The following is an 18,193-nucleotide window of genomic DNA, read 5'->3' as shown; positions in this document are numbered from 1 at the left end:
TGCACACAGTCCTAAAGCCAGCAAAAACAAGGTCAGAAAGTGGAGGAGGTAGGCAAAAATCGGGGGGGGGAGACCAACCACCCGAAGGCTAGCAGGTTTAACAATGGGAATCTGCTACACAATTTAATGCTCCCCAATTCGTAAAGCAATTCCATAAATTAAATCCTGAGAAACCCAGCCCTGAGGAAGGGCATAGGGGAGGGGGTACTGTCAGTATTGTGAATAAAGATGCAAATTTGCAAATTGTGCCTGTCACAGGAAATAATCGCATGAAATGGTTGATACTATGTCTATGTAAAAATAACAGAGGTGTATGACATTCAACAAAATCAAAGTTGATTTCCTTAATAACAGGGGAGAGGAGAATACTTCCCACATTGAGCCCAAAAGACAAGACAGAGACAGTTTTTCAGGAAGTCAGACAAGACGTGGGAGGAAGTAGTTCGCTTGGGAGTTATATTAAGAGAACAATTCGGCACTGCTTTCTCCCCAAAGCAGTTACTCTCTTTCCTTGGACTGCATTCTCTATTTGTATGCTGCAAAGGAACTTTCAAGTAGTAGGTACACTTTATGTGATCGTGGTTTGTAACCGTGACCCTGGGAGGCAGGGTAGGACTGTTTTGAATTATTTTTGGCATGGAGGTAAGTTTGTGAGTCTTCAATTGGAGCAAGACATCGAGATTTCTGATTTCATAAAGACTTTGTTTAAAATGCAAAATGTTTGAACTAAGCTCTGCCCATACTGAAAAGAGGACAAACTATTCCTGACCCTTGTAAAGCTTCTTTTTCTGTATAATTAAGTTTAATAAGGAACTGCAAACGCATATTTATATTGTGAACATTATATAGTTTGGAGTTTAGTTTTAGTGAGGCACCAAAGGCCAAATCGGGAGAAAGGCCATGTGAGCTTGCAGATGAACTTTGATTCATCTGTGAAAGGATTGCAAGCCATAAATCATGGCATTTGGCAAAGGACACTAAATGAATGTAAAGTCTTTAGAGATTTATTTAGAAATGTTCTCTGCCAACTCTTTACAATTTTAGTGTGAGGAGAGAATTATATGTTTTACAGATTTTGTGTTAGGAGCCCATTTTTTTCTCTCAAGTATCCTTGACATAGAGGTGGGTGTGTATACACAATTATTGATAAATTTAGTGTTTTCATATATGTTCACACATTACAAGGGTATGTTTATTTGCAGATTGACATATTTGATGCATATAGTAGAGAAGAGATAGCTGAAAAAATAGATGTAAATCCGCATGTGAAGCAATGTTCCATGTGAGAGGATTTTCATCCAGTTTAGTAAACAATGGTTCTTTCATTTTAGGTTTTCACATATTCCCTTGTTCAGGCTGCCAATCATTTTCCTCACAGAACTAATCCTGTCCTTTTTTCACTATAAGGTTTTAGCAGGCAGGATGCCTGGCCGCTATTGCCGACGGAGATCCACCGCACAGACACACCAAAGGGCATATTATTAAGCCAGGCGTTAAAATTATCGCCGCTTTAGCGGCAGAAAACTGCCGCTAAAACTGCGACAATGGGCTTGATAATATGCTCTATGGAATTCCAATTGAAGCCCATGTTAGATGTGAAGGACGTCTAACATGGGCTTCAATTGGAATTCCATAGAGCATATTATCAAGCCCATTATCGCCGCTTTAGCAGCAGTTTACTGCCGCTAAAGCGGCGATAATTTTATCGCCTGGCTTGATAATATGCCCCTATCAGTGTTAGAAGTGGGGGGGATCGGAAGGGCACGGCGTGCCCCTACTTTTAAAAATGATGTTAGCCCGTTCCCCTACTTCTTGATTTTAAAAAGGCGTACCGGGACTGCCCTACTTTAAAATGACAACTTTATTATTCAGCCTGTGTGGTCCACTGTGCACATCGGCGAAGGCCTCTGCAGCGCGTCCCACCTCCTCCCTTTCTCCTCTGTGTCGTGTCTAGGGGCCTGCAAAGTGACACTGAAAGGGCCATCAATTTTAGCATAGCGCGAAAATGACTGCCCTGAGCCCGTGATTCACACCTCATTCAGTGAGGACGCTACATGCCTGCCCCCACTGTGACCAATACAATGATCACATCAGGATAATTTGGTGTCCCCCCCTTCCCCGCTCACGCAGACTGACGGACGCCACCTGGGAAAGAAGAAAAGGGCTTCACTGAGGACTTAGTGACTTGCTGTAAATCTGCTCTCCAGCCAGCCAGAACTGTAAAGCTGACCCAGCCCCACCTGGAAATTGTTCTCCGTTCCTGCCCAGAGGTCCCCGGCCACTCCTTTACAGCTCTGCTCTTTTCTCTGTACCGGGGCTTGGACTGCCTCTGAAGTTGAACTCCACAAACATCAAGTAAGTTGGGAAAATAAAATACCTGGTGCATTTTTTAACCGGAAAATTTCGAATGTCTTATCTGCTGTTTTTTATGTTATTTTTTTTAATGTGTAGTGCGGGTGTGTAGATCTGTGTCTAATGGGCCGAATAACATGAGAGATCCTTAGCCCACTTGCAGTCTGATGAACATAGATGTTTTGTTAATAGGTGCGACTTACTCCTCAACGCCCCGCTAAGTCAAAAGAGGCCGCATCGAAACCCTGGCTTTCCGGGTGGTTTGAAAGAGAGTTAGAGCTTTTCATGTATATTTTGGGCCGGTGCTTCGTGACCTCGGTGGCAAAGCTTTAAGTGATTTGATGAGTGTGCTGAAACGTGTACTTAAAGGTAGGTGGGATGGCATTTGGTAAAGCTGGAGATTGCAAATAGAGATTTAAGCCTACACGCACATCACATTTATATTTCTGCTGCTTTCATAGAACTGCCAAGATAAGTTATTTTAAACTTTGCAATTACATTCAAACTGAGAAGCTAAACGAGCAGCATAATTTTTGTTTTCAGTGTTTTCCCTCTCGGTTAGATTATGTTCTTGCCTTTCGCTCCAAATCACCCCTTTTAAATGCTAACAAGATGTGCAGTTCATGCCACGCATTTCCATTCACAGTGCCACCAATGTGTTCAGTATATGTGAATATCGAGCTCTCTAGGTCCAGTTTTCCAGAGATCCAAAGAAGCAGCAGATATTAAAGTAAATAGGCATTTGTTTACCCCTTCGAAACTGTGGCTTTAACACAATTTGCCCATCTGCAACTAGCAGCACAATGTTCCAAATTCGGACAGGGTTATAAAGACGCCCAGTCATGATGCTAACTCGTGCTCTTCCAACTCTGACCTTGGCGGGGCACACCAGCTCCTAATGTCCTTGTTTTGGTCCCCTCACATCAGGCTGTCTATGATAGCAGATGCTTGAGCATCCTGCCAGACCCGAACCTGGTTATTTTAAATAAGAAGACTAGGAAACCGTGATGGTCTATTTTTGAAGACCAACCAGCCGCGTATGAAACTCGTAAACTTGGAATATGCCTTGTCTGTTCTTGGATTGTCTTGCATTTTCCTCGTCGGGAATACCGTAAAACAAGAGGAACATTTAGCATGAGGAAGTCCTGCTCTGCTGCTAGTATAGCGGGACGTTCTGCGAAAGAATGCCAAAGCTAATATTTAGTTTGTGCATTATTCTCTTGTCCCGAGCATCCCTTTTTCTATATATAATACGGAGGTTAAACGTTAGCAGAAATGGCATAACACTGCTGCTGGCTTTATCGACTTTCATTAGAATTCTCGCGAATTATTCACATGCTTTAATGATGCCAGAGAAAGCAATCCAACTGACTTCAGTCCCATTACATTCTAAGAGGCAGTCATTATTATGCTGAAAGGTATGTGCCAGTTACTGCTATCGCTGAAATATAAACTCAGAAAGCATGACAGTAAAATATGACCTCTTTTAAACTCATTTATTTCTGAACAATGAGAGTAAAAGCGTTAAGGTAACATGTCGTTCCTGCTTATATTTTGCATACTTTACATAATCCTGCATTCCCTGTGAGTGTTTGCTTTTTCCAGAATGTTGTTACTTTTTTTCAGGCACTGCATAATTTGAAATGAGTCACATCCAGGTGCTTATAATGGGGCAGAATTGGGTTGTAGCTGAAGACAGTGCGAGTTTCACTCAGTGGGGCAGAAAGGTGTTCGGTGGGGATAGGATGTGGCACTATGGCCAGAGCTACCAAATTTGAAACTGGGGAACCTGGTTCAGCCTTCATGCCTTGTCCATCAGCCCACTCCTGGGGGAGCACCCATGATAGACCTTAGAAGGCCCCACTAGACCTTAGAAGCCCTGGTCTCTTAGCACCAGCAGGTGAACCCTACCGGTGGCCAGTGTTGGGTAACCTTGAATCCCTGTCCACCACAATCCATACCGAAGTTCACCACCATTCTTGCGGGCAGGTCTACAAAGCAGCACACCCTAGAGCAGCAGTGGCTTTGTCATAGAATTTAAACCTGAATTTTATGTTCAGAAATGGTTAGAAAAAGGGAGGAGAAGTGCAGATGAAAGAAACTGCATGGCTCGGAGACAAATGGCTTATGATTCCACTTATAAGCGTATTTGGAATATTCTGTGATTGGAAACATGTCCCACATTGTAAATGAATTAAATATAAACAACTTGTATATTAAACCTCAAATATGTTTATTGATTCTTTGAATTACATAACGTTATAAGCTGTAACTGGTCAGTGAAATGCCAAACGTCCAAAAATTGGTATGTTTTGCTATTTCTAGCCACACCTCCGACTCCGCCCACTAATCCAATCATATGCTTATTCCCGCCCCCTGAGTCTCCGCCCACAGTTCCCCTACTTTTTCCCCTCACTTCGACCACTGGCCCCTATGGGAGGAGTGCTCAGCTGTAAAGGGAGGTCTAGTGGTGAAGTTGTGGCCGAAGGCCATTGGTGGTGGATTCAGTGCAGAGCAGTGGGGTCCCAGAACATGGCAGAAACTCCTACAAAGCAAAATGGCAAGGCTCTCCATATTCTGTTGAAGGAAGGCCCCTTTAATCCTAAACAGGGTGACTCAGCATACTTTTGCTGTCTGTTTAGCATCTCCATCCATAAGGCAGCCCAGTCGTGGAAATACTGAGCTTGTGAAATAACAACCTCGGTTGTTTGGAATACACAGGTAGAATCTAAATTCATACACACAGCTCCAGGCTGTGCCTGAACAGCCTAGTATGTGCTTGGCTCGAGGAAAGGGGGGGGGGGGGGCATTAACATTTGGACATCCAAGCCTGACATCACTGCCAGTATCAGCAGCAAACTACATTGACTGCTTCGGAGGCACGGCCATAATTTGAATGTGGGTTAATTAGTGACTCACAAATGCTCCTTGGCAATGAGAATGAAATTGCATTCAGGGGTTGACTGCTCCCCCCTGCTGGACCCTCCAATCCCAACGCTGAGCAGAGTGGCTGGGGCAGCTGTAGCTTGAAGTGGGACAGCCGGGAAGGTTGCATCCAAAGCAACAAATCACCAAATCACAGGCACTAGAATGCCAACAGATCACACCTCGATCTGAAGAGGACAAACTTCGATGCAGATGTTCAGATGAAGCTACTCTTGGGGCAGGAACACCTAAATAAGCCTTGAAAAAAGAAATAGGGAAACTTCCAACCAAGCCTAGAAATTGTGAACATCTTATGAGAAATCATTGATCCAAACACGTTTAACAAGCATTGGCAAAGCCAATAGGTCTGCTTTTCAAAGATGTTAGTCGACCGTTTACCTTTGTTAAAGTTTTTGCAGATGTCAGACAACGGAAAATTTGAAGCTGGAGAATTAAAGACATGCTTCTCATGGCGGGTAAATTGAAAGTTTATAACTTCATCAATTATTAAAGAACTGCTCATTTCTAATGAGTGCCAGTGATTCTTGGAATGGAGGACCGTTCTGTAAAACATCACGTACCATATTTAAATAATTGAACTCCACTTTGTGGCCCTCGTCGTGAGTCGATGTTCATTCATGCTTGTAATGCTGTCGCCGGTGTGCCTGGTATACATTATGTATTACCGATCAAGCACGTCACCAGGTCGAATGCAGCTGGATAGAAGCAGGTTATGTCGCGCGGTTTGCATAGATGCCAGTGAGGAATGAAGCCTCCTCTTGTTCTCAGTGCCCACGCTGAAAGTACATTATTCACTAGAGGTAAGCAAGTGGGATGAAGCATGACATACGTCTGGGCCAGGGGGCCTTAAGGTTATGGATAGTAGGGGTTGGACACAGGTATCGTCACTGTTTACACAACCTTAGGGCGCAGAGCAAAGAACATGTATCCCACGTCAACAGCCTCATATTATGAAAAGGCACCCGGTTGCACTTAGCCCGAGGTTGCACCGCTGAATACTGCCTGTTATACTATTTAACAACACAACTTCCATCCCCTCTCCATGGGAGCGGCCCGGGTCAGGCCGTGCACCGTTCTGTGGTGTTTATGACACCTCATACTTACCTGTGATGGTAGTATCTGCATTCGAATGCGCATCAGCTTATAATTACTGAGCGATCAGAAATTCATAAAATGTAAATGCCAAAAGGCAGCCAAGAAGTGAAATGCCATATTTTCGAAAAGAAATGTTTTGAACACGTAAAACGGATTATGTGCTATGTGCCTACCAAGGGGTAATTTGTTGTGTAGCTGTCCAATTAGGGTAGGAGCGCGACTGCAGTTATTGTTAAAAAGTACAGCACGTTAGGCCTTTGACGTATTGTTTGGCTACAACTATTCAGTAGCAGAAAGCAAGAGTGGGCCAGGCTTTTCTGTTTGTTTTAAAAAGTTTTAACTTTGAGTGACCTTCAAACTCAATCATTCCTTTGGGTGTTTAGGAGATAAATATCATTTATATTGTATGAAAATGACATTACTTTCACGTGTGTTTTGTTATGTGTGCTGTGTGTGCTCTTGCACCAGGATGGGGGATGTGTGGTGTGGCGTGGCGTACTTGGGCATTTTTGCCTATCGTAGAAAAGACTCTAGGGCTGACCCTGAACCAACAAATGCAGATCAGTGGCGGCTCCTAGCAGGGAAAAGTAGTAGGCAGCGCAGTGAACAATAATAAAAAAAAGAAAGAAAAGAAAACTTACCTGCCGCCACGGTGCTCTTCCAGATGCACATGCTCCCAGACTCCCATGTCCAGACGCTGCTCTGATGCTGGTATTGACCAGCATGGGAGAAGCACCAGGAGTGGGCGAAGCAGGCTGATTTTATGCTCCAAAAAGGACTGGGAGCCTGTGTCTGCTGCTCTCCATGCAACAGCATGGAGATAGCTAAGTGCGCATGTTAGTTTAGTCGTCATAAGACAGCCAATCAAACCCTCATGCACACTTGCAGTGCCCTGAGCCCACCACTCCTCCTGCTGCTGTCAGAGAATGGCTCGGCCCTCACAACTCTGCTCCGTATTGTAAAATAAAATGATAAAGCACTTTTATTAATTGCTTTATTTTACATGTTTTAAATCGGTCGGGGCGACATTCCTGTCCCATAGCAGGAGTCAGTCTTGAGTTTGTCCCTCCAATGGAGCATTGCCTCTTTACAATCTCTTTGATTGTCCGGTATCACTGCTCCCATTACTTACTTTTCAAGCGCTGCTTTTTTCTTTTGTGGGAAGCACTCCATCATAGAGCGTGTATTTTTTAACAATCTTCCTTGTGTATGCCTCTTTCCCTGGACTTTGCATTACTTTCTGCTGCCCGACGGATTCTCCCCGTGCCTTCCCTCTTGCACTCACCCAAGTGTTTCTCCACATCGCTTCCCCCATACCCGTACCCTCCATGTTTCTTTGCCCAACCCCTGTGTTATTTTTGCTCCTGATGTCCCCCGATGCATTGACATCCCTGCCAATCCTCCCCCTGTTGCGTTTTAATACCCTTCCTGTTGCTTCAGTGTCCCTCCACCCTTCTGTGTGTTAATTCACCATTAACCAGGACTCTCCAGTCATCTCTGTCCTGGGCTTTTCTTTCCAAATGACTAAAGTTGTAACTTATCTCCTTTCAGTCTGCCTCAAGGCTTTGGCGGCAGGTGTTTCTTAACCTTCCTCTTTTCCTTTTCCCCTGAGGTTTCCAGGTCAGGGCTTGCGGAGGGTGTGACCTATCCAGCCCTAGCATTTTTTCATGATTTCTTCTTGAGCAGGGAGTTGGAAAGCCTGCTGCCATAGGTTGTCATTGCTGATGGTGTTTGGACAACTGATTGGGAGGATTTTCCTCAGACAGGTTGTGCCCTGGGCACCCCCCAACGTTTTGCTGACTGATGCTGGTGGTAACTGACTCTGACTGACTTTGGGCTCTGCCTAACAAGGCCCACGGCCAGTGCTAAGCTGAAAGAGACACATTAGAATACAGTTAAAACACCTGCATACACTAGGGTACAGTATGGTATGGTAGGGTACCCCTGTGACTGGCATGACCTACCCTATAAGCCCCTAGTATATAATAGGGCAGGGGATTGAAACTACCTAGAAGTCCCTAGTACCCTGGGGCATGGCAGTTTAGAGGCCAGCAGCCTTTTTCTGCACTTGCATGTGTGCACTGCTAAGGCCTGAGGTCAGTTTAAAATCAGCCCTGGGTGCCAGGATTGCTTTTAAAAAGTAAATTGTGCCCAAACTCGACTTTGGTGGTTGGGGCACTTAAAATAGGATAACCTACAATGTTTTGGCATATTAGGGACCCCCAGCGTGTCCGCTAGGTATCCCAGGGCTGCGGGGGTCAGGTATTTATAAGGTACACCCTTATAAAATGAGTTTTTATATGCCTGGGTAAAGTGAAATTTCATATTTCACTCCCCACATTGTGATACAGTGCAACTCAAATTCGACTTTGATGCTAGGAGCACTGTAAAGGGAAGAAATGCAATCTTTCAACAGATTCAGAACCCCTAAAGTCTCCCCCAGTTGCACATGGGGTGGGGTTCCATTAGATATAAGGCAAGTACTTATAAAATATTTTTTTGTAAGTCCTGGTGCTGAAAAAATGGCCCAAGTCATTTTTCCTATTGCAAATCCCTTGGTGCATAGGTTAACATGGTAGGAAGTTATTGATTAATAACTATTGATAGGAGAGGACTAGACATGCCATTCGAAGACTTCCCAGAATGGTATTAATAAATCCAACAATATGATATTGTTGAATTTCTCCTAAAGTGTACGTACAAGAAGTTATAAAACGTTCTTGTTTGCAAGTCCAAATTCAGCCTTCCAGTGGTCTGCCCTGATTGGTCAGAGTTGAGTGGATTAGCTAGGCTGCCTTGAAGAGGTGATAAAGAGCCCCTGGGGTTAACCAGCTCTGCTGGGAGGGCAGTGTGCTATTCCATAGGAATGCCAGGCCAGGGGGAGGAGTCGTAAACCATGGGCTTCAAAGGCAGAGGGATGGCCACTGTGTCAATTTCCACTTTACACTTTTGACCCCCACCAGACCCAGAATTAGGGAAGGTATGTGCAGATGGTAGGGGGAGAGTCTATGGAAATAAACCATCCTAGGGGGTGTGTTTAGCCAGCTCTTACCTCCTTGCTGGAAAATCAGCCATTATGGATTTGGAAGATTTGATGCACTCTGGGACAAAATAATGCCACACTCTACAGGACGTGGTCATAACTTTGAGGAGTTACCCTGTTCCCATTGGTCAGAAGTGACCTCCTGCATGACCCAGAGAATTTGGAATAAGTATCTGAGAGGGACAGAGCCCTCCAGATCTGCTGCTTGAAACTAACTGAAGCAAGAAGTGCCCTGCTGAGAAGTTTTGCTGTGCAAAGATTTCTAAAGCCTAACCTCTGAAGACTGCACCATCTGAAACTGCAGCCCTGTGGATTACCTTGCTGGAAAAGAAGTAAAGAGTGGACTCCCTGAAAGTTACAGGTGAAAGAGCTCAACTGGAACATTACCAACTAATTCCTCAACTTGGAGAACCAACAGTGGATTTGCACCAGTGCATTGTGGGAACTGAAGTCCTCAACTTTCAAGGACCATCTTGGCGCTTCCAGACCCTTGGAGTGAGTTTGAGACACTTTGGGACCCTTTGAGGAACTTCAGGAAGAAGTTCAAGAAGTTTGGAGAACTTTGAAGAAACTTTGAAAAAAAGCTCCATAGAAGGACCGACTCAACCTGGCCAGCCAGGCCACCTGCCTTCAACCGCGAGCCGGCCAAGCCATCCAGGTTCATACTGCTAAAAGCACAACTTCCAGAGATTGACCGGGACTAGAGAAAATCTGAAGCCAGCGAACCCTCACCGGATCCGGCTATATGAGGAGAATCGAGAGACCCCGCGAGAAAAAGCTCCAGAAAAGTTTCTAAGTCCGCTAATCGAAAAGGTGACTGGGAGCAACCGCGAGAGCCAACCGCCTGCCTTCCATTGCGTGTCGGCCTGGATTCCTGGGTTGTCCCGCTGAAGCAAACTTTAAGTCCGCGCCAGGGAAGTTGACCGGGACCTCTTCACAAGTCAAGCCGGCGAACCCTCACCGGATCCGGACTGGCTTGTAGCTTTGAGGACCCTCGGGAAGAAAAGCTCCAGAAAAGTTTCTAAGTGTGGAGGTAGAAACTGAGACCGGGACCTGCCGGGAGCTGTAGTCGCTCAGGGCTCCATCGCGCCTGGCCTGAAACTTTGACTTTGCCCCGGTCTATCGCGAGCAGGTATCACAATATGGTGCTATAATCTTCTAAGTGCTACATTTTATTAAATCTTTGAAAATTGATATCTCCGGTTCCCTACATTGGAGTTTTGTCATTTTGGTGTCATTTTAAAGATAAAAATATTTCCTATTTTTATAATGTGGTGTTGGATTTTTATTATGTGTTGTGTCTTAATTATTTACTGAAATTGTGTTTTTAAATGCTTTAGATACCTGTCTTTGAAGTTAAGCCTGTCTGCTCGCAGCCATGTTACCAAGGGTTGAGCATAGGAATAATTTTCCAAGACCTATGCTGAGTCCTATCATGCGTTAGTGGCTTTATTGCCAGTGGCAGACCTACATATGCCCCTACCAATAACCCACTTTCCAATACAGATGTTGAAGAAGGTTTGGACTTTGTTGGTGGAAGTCACTGTTGTCCTCCAAGTTTCTGATCCTTACAAAAGGACCGATTTTACACTGGTGTTATAAAGCCTGATCTCAAAGCATTAGGAGCTCCAAATCTTCTTTTACTGAATGAAGGCAGGTCTTTTTTGACAATGCTTGCCTTGACGTTAGTGTCAGTGCCGCCCTGCTTGCCTATGACTGACCAGGTAGGTGAAGGCCTCAACCTCTTCCAGTGCATCGCCTGCTGGTGTGACTGCCGTTGTGCTGGCCATGTTAGCCTTCCGGATCTTGGTTTTTCCCTTGTGGATGTTGAGGCCAAATTGTGCTGATGAGGCTGCCACTTTGTTGGTCTTCTCTTGCATCTGCACATGGGTATGGGTGAGTAGTGCCAGCTCGTCTGCAAAGTCCAGGTCGTCGAGCTTCATCCAAGGTGTCCACTGGATCCCATTTCTTCTCCTTGCTGTGGATGTCTTCATGATCAGGTCTATGTCCATCAGAAAGAGAAAAGACGAGAACAAACAACCCTGGCAGACTTCGATCCTCACTTGGAAGGCTTCCGTGAGTTGTCCTCCATGGACTATCTTACAGGTCATTCCCTCGTAAGAGCTCCAGATGACTCTCACGAGTTTATCTGCCACACCGTAGTGAGGGAGGAGTTTCTAAAATGTCTCTCTCTCCACACTGTCAAATGCCTTCTCATAGCCAATGAAGAGGGGGAGGTTCCGTTCCATTGACTGCTCCATGACAATGCACAGTGTTGCAGTCTGGTTTGTGCATGATCTATCTTTGCGAAAGCCAGCTTGTGGGTCTCGCTACTGAGCATACCCTTGTTCCTTCATTATGTTCAGGATCACTCTGTTAAACACCTTGCCTGGGGTTGATAGAAGAGATCTCCCTCTGTAGTTTGCGCAGTCAGGTCATCTTTCTTGGGGATCTTATTGGGATATTCCTCCTTCCAATATGTTGGCACCTTTTCCTCTTCCAAAATCCTTCGAAATATGGGGTAGAGCATATTTACTGATGTTTCAATGTCTGCCTTCAGTGCCTCTGCAGGAATGTTGTCAGGGCCTGCTGCCTTAACATCTCTCGAATGTTGGATGGCTTGCGGTATTTCTTCCTTGGTTGGTCTGCTGCAGTCAATGGGCAAGTCCTTGTCAGCTGGCTGTATGTCTGGTGGAGACTGCGGCACAGGTTGGCACTGCAGTTCTTCAAAGTGCTCCACCCACCTTCGTTGTTGTCCTTCGTTACCCATAATTGTCTTTCCAGCTTTGTCTTTAACATGCCTTTCTGACTTGCTGTATCTGCCAGAGAATTTCCTTTTTTTGTTTTTAAATTATTTCATTAAATTCACGAATGCCAATCAACAACAAAGCGCAATACAAGCATCAAACGTATAGAAGAGTGATACAATTGTCATGTGTAATGCATATGAATCCAGCAATAGAGAGGGGGAGATGGGGAGAAGGAGAAGGGTCCAGTATAACAGTCAAACAAGAAAACCAGGAGGGGGAGGGAACTGGGGGTGGAAGAGAGAAAAGGGAAGGGAGCTGGACAAATGAGGGCAGGGAGGGTGGTCAAACGGGTCAGTTTTCCCCTAGGAGGGGGATCCAGATAAGGAGGAACTCATCAGCCGTATCTATCAGGTTGTAGATCATCTTCTTGTAGGAGGCAGCCATGAACATGGCTGTGAGCCATTCCCCGTGGGTTGGGACCTGTGGAGAGTGCCAATGACATAGTATACAGATTTTTGCCATCGGGAGAGCCGTAGTGAGGAGATGGCGTGCATGATGTGTTAGCTGGCGGAGGTCCACCAGGTCATGCAGCTGACTCGATACTGGAGCAGGTATATCCAGAGTCTTTCCCAATGTGGACCCTACTGCAGCCCAGAATAGCCAAACCGCGGGGCATTCTGCTAGAATGTGAACCATGTCACAGGATGCATGATTGCGTCTCCTACAGGAGGAGTGGGGAAGCAGGCTCCCTGCACAGAGCTGTGCTGGCATCCAATGCCAGCCAGTGGAATTTTAAACAGACTGTACTTCACCCGGGCCTCTCCAGTCCCCCTTACCAGGGACTCCAATATCTTCACCCAGTCTTCATTCTCATATTCCACTTGAAGACGGGTCAGCCAGGCATCTCTGATGCACTCCACTTGGGGCTGTTAGTATAAATTGTGGATCAGAAGGTTATACAGCCCGGACATCACGCCCTTAAACTGGCTCCATGTAGCAAGGTCTGTGAGCACTGGGTATTGGTAGACAGACCAGGGTCGCAGACCTAATCTGCTCACTAGACAGTGGTGCAGTCACATATAGATACAGTTTTGGATTTGTGGCAGGCCGAATTCTTCCTGCAAAGCTGCAAAGGACTTGAGCTCATCATGAGAGAGCAGGTGCAACAAAGTATGTATGTTTGCTGCACACCAGGAAGTCCAATCAAGCATGTCCCTGCCAATACAGACTCCATGATTATGCCATATGGGCGCTCTTTCATGGAGGTAGGCATTCACATAGAAGAGCTTGTGGGCTTGTGCCCAGGTTCTACACATTGCTTGGATGATAGGGTTCAGGGCCCCTGCCCCAGAGGGTACAGGTAGGTAGAGGGGCAGCAGCCACAGTGAACCATGGTCACGCCGATTTTTAATTGTCACCCATAATGGGGGATCCCGAACCCGGGTATGAATGAATGTAAACTGTGCCAGGTGGAGAGCCATACAATAGTGCTCCACAGAAAGAAGGCCCAGGCCCCACAGACCTGTGGGCATTACGTTTCTTAATGGTTAAATGGGGTTTCAATGACTCCCAGACAAAGGTCTTGATGACTTTGTCCACTTGTCAAAGTTTCACGCAATGCGCAAGCAGGGGGAGCATGGCCAGTACATATTACCATTTTCACCAATTGCGTGCAGCCCCAGAGTGACAGGTTCAGGTGTGACGACTTATGAAATTCAAGCCGCATGCGCTCCATGAGTGGGTGGTGGTTGTCCTCTATCATGCACTCCAGGTCCCTATTAACATAGACGTCCAGGTATTGTAGGTGAGCAGTCTTACATTGAAATGGGCATACGGCGTCAGCAGCACAGGTGTTAACTCTCGAGAGTGGGAGGGCCTCGCTCTTATCACAGTTGACTTTGTAACCAGATATGGCAGCGAATGCTTCAACGGTCTACAAAACCGCAAGGATGGAAGAGGGCTGTGCCAAGAGAGTAAGCAGAACATCGTCTGCATAAAAGTATAGTTGAAAGGAACCGCTGGGGGTAGAGATACCCATAATCCGATATGACTGATGTATGACCACCGCCAGGGGCTACATGGCAAGGAGGAAGAGCAGAGAAGCAAGAGGGCATCCCTGTCGCATTTCTGGTGAACCAGGAAGAGGTCAGAGAGAAAACCACCGTAATTTACTTGTGCCGTTGGGTAGTCATAGAGCCAACAAACTTTGGACATGAAGTCCACATCAAGGCTGAATTTCAGGAGCGCTGTGAACAGGTAGCCCAACAATCTGTTGAAGGATCTTCTCGGCATCCAAAGACAGAGTTAAGGTCTCCTCCGGTATGTCCAACGATGACCATACCGTATCGGCAAGTGCCTGCAGATGGTTGCGAGACGAGCCCCCGGGGACAAACCCCACTTGAGAGTCGTGTATGGGGAAGGTGAGAACCTACTTGAGGCATGCAGCCAGGATGCTGGCCATAATTTTAACATTCCTGTTGAGTAGGGAAATGGGTCAGTATCTACCGCAGAAGAGAGGGTCTTTCCCAGATTTGGGAAGGTCTGACATAAGGGCTCTGTTATAGACAGGACCCAGGGAGACCACCCGATCGGTCTCGGCATATGCCTCATAAAGAAGATCGGTTATCACAGGTTTGGTCCACCTGTTGAATTCAGCAGGAAAGCCATCTTTCCCAGGAGCCTTATGGCTTGGGCGACCTCCTCCTTGGTAATTGTACCCCTGAGCAACTCTCGCCCCTCCTCCATGATGCAAGGGAGACGAACACTTCAGGGGAGTGCAGGATCTTATAGTATGAGGCGAACACGTCCGCTATTTCCTGTGGTATAGTGAGTAGGGTCCCGGAGTCTGGCATGATGGCGGGAATAACCATACTCGCCTCTCTCTGCCCCAGCTGTGCCACAAGTAACCTGCCTGCTTTCTCCCTGCTTGTAATGTTGGTGCCTCAGTGTTTGGAGCGCATTTTTGGCCTTGCAGGCTATTGAGGTCCATGCGTTCCTTTACCAGGCTGCTCCTAGTAGTATCCAAGGGTTGAGTCATATCAATGCATGATACCTTCCAGCATTAACTTGTTCCTTCATTCTATTCAGGATGACTCTGTTGAACTTTGCCTAGGTTTAATAGAAGAGTTATTCCTCTGTAGTATGCGCAGTTAATCAGGTCACCTTTTTTGGGGATCTCAATCAGATAACACCTCCTTTCAGTCTGATGGCACCTTTTACTCTTACCAGATCCTTCCAAACATGGGGTAAAGTATGTCTACTGATGTTTCAATGTCTTGCTTCAGTGCCTCTGCAGAGATGTTTGATGCCATGACGTATTTCTTTCTTGGTTGTCTGCTGCAGTCAATTAGCAAGTCCTTCTAAGCTGGCTGTTTGTCTGATGGTCACTGTGGCACCAGCTTATCAGCAGTTCTTTAAAGTGCTCAACACATCTCCGTTGTTGACCTTTGTTACCCATGATTGTCTTCCCAGCTTTGTCTTTATCTGATCATTCTGGCTTGCTCTATCTGCTATAGAGTTTCCTTGTTATGTCGTAGAGTTTTTTCAAGTTTCATTGGCTTTATGCGTCCTGGGCTTGTGCAGCAAGATCATTGATGAATCTTTGTTTGTCTGCTATTAAGCTTCTCTTTGCTTCCTTGTTGGTTTTGCCTTGAGCATATCCTTTTCCTGTTCTTGCGCGGTTGGTGTTGGCTGCAGCTTTGTTTTCCTTACTCTCCTGGATTTTGCGGACAGTCTTGGTGGAGGTCAATTCTTTATGATGATGTTTTTTCTTTGGAACCAGTACCTCCTGGCAGGTTGATGTCACTGTTGTTTTTAATTTCTCCAGCTGACTTTCTACTGAGTCTCTGTCATCCTCTAGTTTTTGCAGGGCTTGAAACTTGTTACTGAGTATTCACTCCATTTCTATGCATCTTTGAGGAGGTGGGGTGCTATATAGCTGGCATTGGTTTGTCAGTTCCATCCATGCTATCTTCAGCTTTAGCTTTAGCTTGTCCATGACAAGGTAATTGTCTGATGCCACGGCGACTCCTCTCATCACTCGAATATCCTCGAGAGTCCTTCGGGAGATGTTGGCAATGTAGACATAGTCAATCTGATTCTCTGTTGAATGGTTTGGTGACACCCATGTTGCCTTGTGTATTATTTTGTCTGGCAGTACACTACTGCCTTTCACCAGACTGTTCAGGGCACAGAGATTGGTGAACCCATCACCATTCTCACTCATGTCGCCAAGTCAATGGTTGTCCATGACTTCTTCATACCCAGTGTTGTCATCTCCAATCTTGGCATTGAGGTCCTCCATCAGTATAGTGTTGTCTCTCTCAAGGCACTTCTCCAGGATGGATGGAGTCTGTTGTACAACAGTTTTTTTTCCTTTTCTTGGCTTTCATTAGTAGGTGCATAGCACTGGACAATATTCATGCTGATCCTCTTTTTCTTTGTGTGGAAGGTAGCTGTGATACATCTGGGACCATGGGCATCCCATTCAATCAGAGCACTGATGGCTGCTGGTGTTAACATCAGTTCTACTCTCTGAGAATGTGGGGCATGCTCCTGCTCGTGTCCAGAATACAGCAGCATTACCCTTGGTGCCAGACTTTTCTGTCCAGACTGTGTCCATCTGGTCTCGCTGATGCCAAGCAGAGCAAGGTTGTATTTTTTCATCTCCGCTGCCTCTTAGGCTGTCTTGCCTGTCATGTATCAGTAAATACAAGAAAAAAAAGAGCCTGCAATATTTTGTAAATTGCACACATGCATCTTGTGCCTACAAAATTAAGTGGACAGCTGCATCTAAGGCTTTTTCATTTTATTTTTACTTTAGCAATGCTACACAACATCACGTGTGCTGTGCAATGTGGCTAAAAACAATTTGCAAAGCCAATGGTTCACAAAGACAAGATCTATTGGCTTTGCCTGTGCATTATTGCATCAGTTTATTCATGATTTCTCACACCAACATTTGAGTACTGCCTTCAGAGAGTCATTGTATTTTTCAGAGACTTTCATTTAGCACGTTAATATATGTTGCACCTGAATTTTCCAAGTTTACCCAACAACAAATATTGCAAATCGAAACAATACAACTAAGTAATGCAATAGTAGGCTAAACAAGCAAGAGAGAAGAAGTTTTGAGACTGTGATATATATTAAAAGTATCATATTTATAATGTCAATTAAATACAATTTAATAATAACTAAGTTCACTGAATATTATTTTGGAGCATCTAAGTAGAATATCTCTTGATATTGCCTTTTTACAAAGCATACACATGCAGTTTAGTTATGTACCAAGTTCAAATGCACAGGGCGCATCCGCTTTACTGCACACTTCTATTTTCTGTGGGAAAATATCATCGTTTCAAAATAATGCAAAACGAGCTTGTGTTTTGAAATCAACAACCAATCCTTTACTAATTATAAACAATATTTTATGTCAACCACAGCAACATCTTTCTTGAAAACCAATTATTTAATGATTGCAACAAAATGACTTGGGACACTGGATTCGGATTTAGTTGAAATGAGTACACTAGCAACAAATAACCTGTTAAAGGTATGCAGTCTAGCTTCTGGTTACATTTATTTATCATGGGCACAGAAACTGTGCTCTTAACAATCACCTGTTTTTCAGTTCAGTAAAAATAGAGCCCTTGATGCACATTTCTGCAAACTTGACATTTGAAACACAATTAGTTCAGCGTTAATTCATCATTTTTGACTTGTAACTCAAGGCCCACATATAGCAGCCACCATAATGATTCAAAGATAACTTTCACTAAAGACACTTCAACACAAAGTGGAGTGGAGCTTTCTCTTTGTATGAACCAAAGTACTTTACCATGGTCTATTTTTATGTGCAAGTAATTATCTCCTTTTAAGACTGATAAAAATCTTCCATCATGTTTACAGGATTTACGGGGAAAGACACTTGTGAATCAACTTCAAACCTCTTTGGCTATCTGTCACAAGAAAAATTACTTTGGGAAATCTAAATATATTGTAAGTG

At 45.0% G+C, this 18,193-nt stretch overlaps 1 pseudogene; it reads right to left on the bottom strand.

Annotated features, from left to right (window-relative positions):
• Positions 1-16,884, bottom strand: part of LOC146860321 (uncharacterized) — a 56,813-nt pseudogene extending 39,929 nt beyond the window's left edge.
• Positions 16,885-18,193: the final 1,309 nt, after the last annotated feature.

Source organism: Triturus cristatus, chromosome 3_1 (assembly GCF_964204655.1).
Source record: "Triturus cristatus chromosome 3_1, aTriCri1.1, whole genome shotgun sequence".
Lineage (NCBI taxonomy): Eukaryota > Metazoa > Chordata > Amphibia > Caudata > Salamandridae > Triturus > Triturus cristatus.
The sequence above is the reverse complement of the archived record's forward strand: the minus strand, read 5'-3'. Positions and strand labels throughout refer to the sequence as shown.